The sequence below is a fragment of the Colossoma macropomum genome, unplaced genomic scaffold (genome assembly GCF_904425465.1).
Source record: "Colossoma macropomum unplaced genomic scaffold, Colossoma_macropomum, whole genome shotgun sequence".
NCBI lineage: Eukaryota > Metazoa > Chordata > Actinopteri > Characiformes > Serrasalmidae > Colossoma > Colossoma macropomum.
The window spans coordinates 22728502-22736460 of NW_023494796.1; positions in this window are offsets into that span (position 1 = coordinate 22728502).

The window sequence follows — 7959 nt, forward strand, 5'->3', positions numbered from 1 at the left end:
AACACAGCCATTCTAATCAGCCTTGAGCCACTTCAGCCATCTCATCAATAAACCTAGTGCAGTAGTACTGCAGCATTGGGAACAGGAGCAAAGACGCAATATGATAGCCAGTGTGACGTAAGCCTGAGCCAAAGCATGGTCTTAAATCCATCAAGACCCTGGTAGCTCAAACCAAAACATTACTATGATGATAGCCTCAGAATATCCAGCTGGACAGTGTTAGGAAAAAGCTGTTAACCTGTAAAGTTAACATATTAACCTAGCGCATCTGTTCTTTTTGGTACTTTTTACTTTTTAGCATGGTTAACATTGAGGCTAGTACATATAAAACAGTTAAATGAGCCGTCAGTACTATTTTGTGTTTTAGTGAAACTATTCAAGCATTTTTGAAAAACAAAAGTGAAGCATAGGCACATTTTTCTTGCATTTTATTGCTTTCCTTGAAGCCCATTTCTAACATTTGTGTGATTGTATGTACCAAAAAACAGTCAGAATTATTTTCTACATGACAATTTTCAAACCTCCCTTGATCCAGTGATCACTCTTTATAATGGGGCTAAACTGCTGCAGGCTGTATAGACTGAAATATGTTAATGAGTATATATAAATATATATATATATAAAACACTAGCAGCTTCTGTTTGATGTTCAGATGTTCTTTTTTCTATTTCCTTTTCTCAGTAAGGGCTTCTTGACAGCTACACATCCTTTCAGACCCATAGTGTTGAGTTGTCTTCTCACAGTGGAAGGATGGCCAGAAACACCTGTGGATGTTTTCAAATCTGAATCAAGAGTGGAGCTTGACTTTCTCCTCTCTCTCAAAGACGAAAGCTTTAAGTACTGTTTATCTGATGGAGACAGTTTTGGTGGTGGGCCAGGTCCTGCACAGTTGTTAGAAGTCCCATTTTCTTTGTTCTTTCATTTTTGAGCTTTATTGTTTTGGTCTCAGACTTCTGCTCTGCTCTTATATGTGTTAAATCAGAAGACACAATATATGTTCTCTACCCTAAATAATATATTGAATCCATAGCTGATTACTAGCAGTTTCATCTCATTTGTAGGGGAGAGTATTTTAGAGCACTTTGTGTACCCAACATTTAAAAACGATATTATCTTTCGAAAAGGAGCATGTGGTGTTTACTCTCATCAAAGCTTATGAGTCATTCTCTGGTCATTGCTGAAATCTGGGGTCATCAAGGTTTATTCTCTGCCAGGCCCAGAAGAGCACAGTACTGCCCTCTTCTCTATGCCGGTGACTCTGCAGTTTTGATACTGGCATAGCGCCATCTCCCCGGCCTCCGAGCCCACAGGAATAGCGAGAATGTTTCTTCTATCTTTGAAGAATGATAACAAATTCTTCATCCGCCCATATCCTGCAAAAACCTGCCCTTCATACCATAAGCACCTTTCAGTTTGTGGCCGTCTGCTTCCCAGTACATTAACTGTATAAAATGAAAGTGAAGGCTATTTTGTGTAAAATAGTTGACTTTCTTTCCTCCCTCTGAGGCCATCCGGGGTCAAAACCATTAAATTTTATGCCTGGCTCTTGATCTTTTTATTTCTTGCATACCAAATAGGGTTATTCCACCCACAGCAGCCCTTTGACAAATACACCGTTAGTTCTTTTTCAAGTGCCCAAGCACACTGTTGCAGGATTTTAGCATATGTGTGAGCTGAAAGAAGCAGCAGAGCAGCTGGGATGACTCACAGCATGCTGTCATTGTTTAAATCATGAAGTACTTAGTCATAATCCAGATCCTCATTCTGGTACCCTTCACTTCCTTTGAAATCCCCTAACAAGGATAATATCATGCACTTGCACATTATATGGTACTTTGGTTCAATGAATTTGTGAACCTGATCTACTCTAGGGTGAGCACCAGCTTCCACTTTCCCAACTACCCAATGAGATTGGAAGGTTATAGTAGACCAGCGAGAGCCTCTTCACTGTCTAAAACAGGATTCCTCCAAAGGAGACCAGGCTATCCCCTTACATGCCTTAAAAATAAACAGAATTGATTGGTGCTCCATCATCACCTATGAAAAGAAAGCAGCCTGGCCGAACGAGTGGGAGAAGAAGATCTTTATGAGTGGCTACTGGTCTAGAGGCTAGATCTCACTGGCTACCCATAAAAATTAATTCAGTCACATTTTTCGTGCCGTCAAAGTCAAAAGTTTGTAATCTTTTACCCCTTTTTTAATAATATGAAACCAGATCTGTTGGACAAAAGGCTTTTAATGTGAAGCTAGTACTCCCTAACTTTACAATACCTCCAATAATTTTTAAGAAACTGTAAAAATGTTGAATCTGTAGATCAGGGGTGTCCAATCTTATCCACAAAGGGACGGTGTGGCTACAGGTTTTTATTCCAACAAAACAGGAGATCAACTGATCAGCAGTTTCAAGACTGAAACCAATTGAATAAACAAGTGGAATCAGGTGTGCTCCAGCTCGTTTTTGAGTGAAAACCTGCAGCCACACTGGCACTTTATTGTTAAGATTGGACAGCCCTGCTGTAGATGTTTCCAGAATGGCTTGTGTTTCAAAAGTGGTAATCAAAACTAGACACAGGTTACTTAATAATTTACAGTTAGTGTTATTTATAGGGTAATTTGGGGGAAGAAGCCCCTCAGGGTGAGATGTTTCCGCACCTTATTTTCTCTTATGAATAGAGCCAAATCTAATCTCAACTCATTTACTGAATGGCTATGGTCTAATTAAATCTGAATTTTTATCTGGATCACTACATTCTGCTCAGTTGATCTAATTTGGATCTAAGTGGATAATAGTGACCTATGGGTTTATATTAAAGTGTATGAGAAAAATGTTACAACTGAATGATTATGGGTGTTTGTGAGGGCAGCAGAACATTCTTAGAGAATAGTAGTTTTCTTTTGAAGTGGCCTAAAAAGGTAAAGTTGACCTTCAGGATAAGAAGCCACCCCAGACACAGAAGGACATCTTTGCCCAGGAAATTTTATTTAGTTACGTGTTCATCACAAAGACATCATATCATCACAGTTATTCACTGGAGTTTCATAATAACAATAATAATACAACTTGGACATTGCAAGTGTTTCTATTTACAGGTATTAGTCTATTAAATTGAAATGGACACTTAGACAGTTTCAGTTTAAAATATCACATAGTCACAGTGCTGTAATGTAGTGTTGATTAATATCACAGTGACACAATTTATATAAAAAATGCCAAGACTACAAATAATTTGCCATGTAAATTATACATTCTGTAAAGCCTAGATGACAAATCATCAGAAGGGCTTCCTACCCCCTTTTTAAAATGGTCTTTTGTGTGCCATAATAACAAAATATTTTATAGCACACACAATTGCTGTCAGAATAAAACATGTGGACCCCTTTCCCAAGGGGATGAATCTGATGATTGCGAGTGCATTGAAAGAGTATTAAAAAAGAACTCAGTCAAAATTGGTGAAGGATGTGTTTTTCGAGGAAGTACTGAAAAACGCAAAATCGGACCCCACTCCACTGACTTTTAAATAATTTCAGTAATGCTACATCTTTTCATTTTTTTTATATAGTGCAGCTTTCAGTGATGTTGCATAGTGCAAAATATATAAAACTTCCTTCTAGGGCCTACTTTATAATCATCATCATCTTCATAATATTTAATATTTTAGTAACAATTAATAATAATGATAATAACATGTTTATACTTTATAAGTTATTATTTGATATTAATAATATCAATTAATATGACAGGTAATTCCAAACCTTTTAACAGTAGTTTCTGCTTACATAAATTAATATTTTATATAGTTTACACCATTTTCAATAAGTGTAAGACCTACATTCTGATTCTCTGTGGTCTTAAAGCTCATCCTCCTTATGTAATAGAGACTTGGGCTTTAAACTACACAACATGTAATCCTTTTCTTGTGTGCCATAAACCTCGGAGAACCCTTCACTAGAGTTTTGGCTGTGTACCCAAGCCCCCCCCACCACCACTACCAAATGGGTCCCCAAAGAGTGTCCGTCCTCATGCTTCAAAGAATTGACAGACACATGCAGACCTTTTTTTGGCCTCTTATCTTAGCCCACTTTCAGAGCAAGGCCCCATTCTTTAGATACCGAGAGCCTGTGGAGATCTCATCCAGCCAGTTATTCACTTCCGTTCACAAAGAGCAGAAGGAGACTATAGTAGTTTTACTGTGGATGTTAAAGCCATAGTTTGGTGCAAATCAAATTAACACAGTCCTCCCCTTATCCCAAGTTTGCTTTTTTAGTTTTGTACTGGATCTATGAAGCTAATGTAGCTAGCATGTATTATGCCTCACCAATTAGCATTGTGCAAACTGCATAACAGACTTGTCTCAAACTTTGTTGAGTTGGTAAGTAATCTTGAATATGACTGGTTATGTGGTTTCTGACACTGTATGACACTGTTATCTATAAAAACAGACAGGATTAAGTCAAGATGGCTGCTACTAGTATTAGCTATGTGACATCCTCTCTTTCTCTTTTCCACTGCTGTAGGAATCAGATACAGTCAGGGGTGAAGTGTGGTGCACAAACTAAATAATGCAGTTTGCAAAGGCTGTGTTGCAAGGTAAGCTCCAGAGCTCCTGGTTAGATGTTTTGGACCGCTCAAAAAAAAACCCAAAAAAACGTATCTTTGCTGTCACAAGAAAACTGTATATATCCAAAATAGTAACTATACTTTTAGATTTGATTTAGATTTGAATGTAACAAGATTGAAGTCATTTTGGAACATCCCTTTTGCTCCTTTCATCATGAAATGTTAACACAGTTTAAAAGGCAGTTGGTATTTTTTTTAATTCTGAAAAAAAAAGTAAGAAATGACAAAAATAAAAATTTAAGGCTTTGTTTTAACAGCAGTGCTATGCATGTCCTTCACTGAACAGGTCTGTACTATTGCTTGAAACCACCAAAAGCATTTCTAACTATGAAATTAAGACAAACAGAACATTTACAAATGCACAGTGAAATTTATCAGCATTGCGTATGCATAGTTGTTGTTCATGTGCTCTCTTAAAAATACCCAAAGCTATTTGTAAGGAATGACTGAGGCTTGCCCAGAAATGTTTCAAGCGTAAAGTCATCAAGCTTTTGTCTGAGTCAAGTGCTTGCATTGTATAAATACTGCAAAAATCACTGGAGAAGACCTGAAAAAGATAAAACTTTCTCTATCAGATGTAGGGGAATGCAAGGCACAACCTAATATGGGACAAAATGTAACACAGATATGTAGTAAAACAGGTCCAGGTAGAACGTGCTTTTAAGTTCAGTGAAAAGTGAACTCAAAATTTAAAGGCAACCAGGTTACTTAGTTAAAAAGTTAAAACATTGAATCATTTTTACAGTGTTCATTTTCACAGCATTTGGCAGATATTTATTGAGATTTGCCATGTAGACCATTTTCGTACCATGAAAATAACCTTATTCATTGTAAGTTACCAGTTTACCAGTTACGGAATTTGCATGTATAACTAACAATTTGCACCTACATTATTTTAATCACTCTCTACCTATATAATAATATATAGCACCATTAATATAGCACCATTTTGAAGCATGTAAACAACTTACAGTGAGAGCTAGCCAGGCTAATGTACAGCCTCCACATGGTGTGGTTAGTTTAAACAAGCTGTTACAACTAAGCATCCCATATTAAACATTGAAATCAGCCTATTTTCCCTCATTCATATTCCAAACAGTTATTTTATATTACTATAAAATAACTATAGATGTCATGTAAATAAACTATATTTAAATTTCAGCATACATATATTCACAGTGCTATTCTGTGGTAAAAAATAAACTAGCCAGTGCTCGACACAGCCTCTTTTCACTAGTTAATTTTTTTTTTGTTTGATTGTATTAAGGTTGAAAAACTTGTCTGGTTCAAACAACATGGAATTGTATTAAATTACTTGTGTTGACATTTTTTTGTGTTGATATTTTTACAAATTTTTAGCATAAAAACATGTTAATGCCCTATTCTTTCATTATTTCATAACTTCAACTTAAATTTCACTTTTTAACCTGCCAAAACAGTACCTTCATGTGTGATTTCTTAATGCCCAGTTTGAGGGACTGAAACAGCCATCATACATGTTGCAGTAATCTAAGAGCCTGTTAACTGAGAATAAGCCAGCTAAGCACATTGCAAAGGCTGTTTTTCACGGCTCACAATGCACAGCAGAGTAGGAGTTACATGTGAGGGGAAACTGCTTTCACCTATGTGGATTGGGAGAGATTATATTGCTTCTACTAAGCAATGTCTGCTGGCTTGTGCATTAGGTTAACTTTCTCTTATAATAGTGCAACTTTTACTGTAGTATTAGATCACTGACCACCAGATTCAAAACGTTTTACCTCCAAGCAGCATGTATTAGTTAATACTGCACGTACTAGTACCTGTACTTCATGCAATCATTGCAGTGCTAACACTGCATTGCTTAGTGCATTGTACTATTTTCACTGCCTCATTCTGGATGTATCATAATATTTTACATCTAATTCTATTATCCATTCTACTATCTATCTAATATCTATTGCCTATTAATCACTTAGATACTGTTGTATAAGCAAACATCCAGCTGCATGTGCTGTGTGGCAAATAAAAATCTGGAATTTTCAGCTCTAAGTCTTATATAGTTGATGTTATAGGTAGTTTTGCAGAACATGTAGAAGACCCATAGGTGACCTGTGCATATTTGTCAAACTTGACATTTAAGACACTGAGCATTCAGCAAGCATATACTACAGTTACTCTACATGTATTTTTAGAGCTGTGTAACCATAGCATACAGCTCTATATCATATAGCATAGACAGTATACAAGCAGCATATCCTTGCTGTCCAAAGAACAACATGTATCTCCAAAACAGTAATTTTACAGGAGAGATGAAAAAACATAACTTTTATTACTCATTTGACTCATGACAACATCAACCTTCTGGCATTAATACATGCTGAAAACAACTCTAAGAGTCCTTGGCACAATTTGGATAGGCCTTTTGTGGTGACATTTTGTCTTTTTATACAATTTCCCAAAACAAGGTCTCTTGGAAAATGCGCCACTAGCCAATAGTAGATTGTACTTTGCCTTTGTAAATGAGGATTCAAATTCCACATCAAAATGTGGTGTAATTAAGTCATTAAGATGTGAACAATGTCATTCTAAAGAAAATTAACCAGCCAGAATTGTTCACAGTCATGGTGATAGGAACCAGAAGAGTTTAATGCCTCAAAAAAGCTCCCTCAACAGAAAGTTTAGGCCTAAAATGTATCTTTTAATATGCATTTATACAAGCGATACATGTAGGGTGATGTAAGGCAAAACTGTCCCTGAACATTTTTTTCCAGATTTTCTACTATTTTACCATCATCAACATTACAAATAAAAACTGAGAAGGTTCACTGGTGGTTTTGAATGGTAAATGAAAAGGCTATGTCTACACTGTAAACATGGTGACCCCTATATGCCCAAAAGTATGTGGACCGACCCTCCTAAATTTTGAGTTCAGGTGTTTCAGCCACAGACACTGCTAACAGGTGTGTAAAATCAAGCAGATAGCCTTGCAATCTCCATAGATAAACACTAGCAGCAGAAGGGCTCATATTGAAGAGCTCAGACTTTTAATGTGGCACTGTCATAGAATGCCACCTTTTGCTAGTCAGTTCATGAAATTTCTGTGCAGCTAGATCTGCCCAGGCCAACTGTAAGTGCTATCATTGTTAAATGGAGCAACAACGGCTCAGTCACGAAACGGCAGACCATGCAAACTGACAGAACAGGGCCACCGAGTGATGAAGTATGTAGAAGGCAAAAAAAAAAGTGATGTCTGTTCCATCACTCAGTACAGAATTCCAAACTGCCTCCAAAAGCAACACCAGCACACAAACTGTGCATCTGGAGCTTCATGAAATGGGTTTCCACTGCCAAGCAGCTGC